Source organism: Octopus bimaculoides, chromosome 19 (genome assembly GCF_001194135.2).
Source record: "Octopus bimaculoides isolate UCB-OBI-ISO-001 chromosome 19, ASM119413v2, whole genome shotgun sequence".
NCBI lineage: Eukaryota > Metazoa > Mollusca > Cephalopoda > Octopoda > Octopodidae > Octopus > Octopus bimaculoides.
The window spans coordinates 10512679-10515193 of NC_068999.1; positions in this window are offsets into that span (position 1 = coordinate 10512679).

Sequence of the window (2515 nt, forward strand, 5' to 3'; positions counted from 1 at the left end):
TATATATATATATTGATAGAAAAGGTAAGACAACAAAAGAAAGAATGAGACCTTGATATTAAGTAAATAGAGGAATTTATCTGTAAATAATATATGACAATTATTCGGTAGCCATGATAAAACTCCGAGTTTCGGATGTCGGGGCGGAAACCCATGCTGCCTTCTCTTCAGTTATCTGGCCATATATATATATATATATATATGTATATATATATATATATACAAATAATCAGAAAATGGAGAAAATCTCAGATTAACAGACACATCGATTGGACTGCATTTATAGCTTATTTTGAAATAGCTTATTTTAATACACAGCATGACATAACAAATATGTGTCGTAAATGTTGTCCAATCGATGTGTTCGTTAATCTGAGGTTTTGTCTATTTTCTGATTATTTGTATTTGTTTCCTGATAAATTCTTGTTTATCCTGTTGTTACCTGCACTCTACGTGCATAGTGTGCCTGCACCGCAATGCCCGGGGATAACACGGGTAACGGATACCAAGTACATAGTAGAAGTCACTAGCAGAAGTATGTAGTGAAGGGATAACTATTAACCATTCGGTGAGAAAACTAATTTCGTTTCACTTATGGGGAGGCGCGAAAAGCGCCTAACGCAACTTAGCCCGTCAACAAAGACACTAAGCAATATCAATACTGCATTATGGGGTCGCTGACTGATTTGCGGAGACACTAGTTATGTCTTCTCCAATGAGCTGTCACATGCCACCACGACGGTCGCTAGGAGATTCGTCGACGAAATTTATGTTTTCATCACATCAAATGCATGGAATACAGCTGTTTACTTATTTAACACGCATTGTGTCATCGACTGCTTATCTCATTTATAACGCGTTAAATGCTTTAAACATATTGCACATATACATATATATATATACGTGTGCGTGTGTGTGAGCGTGTAGAGGATGGTTGGTTGGTTGTACATATAGGCATGTATATACACAAACTCGCATATTACACTATGTTAATATATGGGGATACGAGCATATGAATACATACGTACATATATATACACATCCATATTCAGTCGTACAGATAATGCTACGCATTAAAATACAGTGAAGTGGACATTTTCATCATTTATATTCTTATTGATTATTATTATTAATATCATCATCATCATGGTCGTCGTCGTCGTCGTCGTCGTCGTCATCATCATCATCATCATCAATATCATCATTATTATTTTTTTTTTCTAGTACTCATATTCTCATAACCCTCTCTCTATTCTACACTGTCATCTTCATAATCGACGACTTCATCACTTTCTTCGTCTTCAAAATCCTCCTCCGCATCACCTTCCTCCTCATCATTTTAATCAGTATGATTGGCAGCATCTTTATCATCATGTGAAAGATGCTGTTTATGCCTTCTCCCCCTCTCTCTCTTTGCACATACATACATACATACATACATACATGCACACACACGTGTGATTGTATGTATGTGTGTCTGCGCGTGTGTATGTATGTGTGTGTGTGTGTGCGCATGTGAGTGTTTCTGTATGTATGTGTATGAGAATGAATGAATAAGCGTGTAAACATGTGACATAGATTTATAAATATAAGATTTCTCATGGAGCAGAAGCATTATATATATATATATATATATATGAACGTATATGCTTGTGCTTGTATATATATATGTATATAAATACATACATATATACATACACACACACACACACACACACACACACGCATACATATACGTATATGTGTATATATATATATGAATACTGCTGTACGTGTATGTGTGAATCATTGAGCATGTGTGCGTGTTTCTTCATGTGTAGTTATGTTTTATGCATCAATAAGGGTCAGAAAATGGTAACAATTAAACGCGCACGTCTTTGTCTATTATCTGATAGTCCTTTGGCTAATGTTTGTATGCGACCACATTCTCTGAACAAATCATGGTTCAGTGGTTTGTGGAAAAATCATTGTATAAACATTGTTTAACGAGTCGCACTCCCCCAGCGCGACAATGTTAGTGAATATTGTCCGTGATATGAAATTCAAGCTAGGAATTGAGCTACACTGGCTTAAAACCTTAGCATTGCTACGTCGAACAGATGTCCACGACAGCATGAGAATTAAAATAATTTGTGAATGCATTGATATGTGAACTATTGCAACAATAGCTAAACGATAGATACTGAGGATGGGAAGTGTAAACTTATAAATAATAAAAATATATAGGAGATAGTATACATGTATATTACATGTAGACTTTCATACACACATACACATGCGTGTGTGTGTGTATAACCACTCATACGTATGTATATATGTAGGTGTGTAAATATGGAGGGATGGATGTGTGCGTACGTGTATGTACATATGTGCATATATGTAGGGATATTTATACACTTATACACTTAGATATATATTGTGTGTGCATATATATACGTCCATATCTGAACACATACGTTCTTTCATGTGCGCACATGCATATGATATATATATGTATATATATATATATATATAT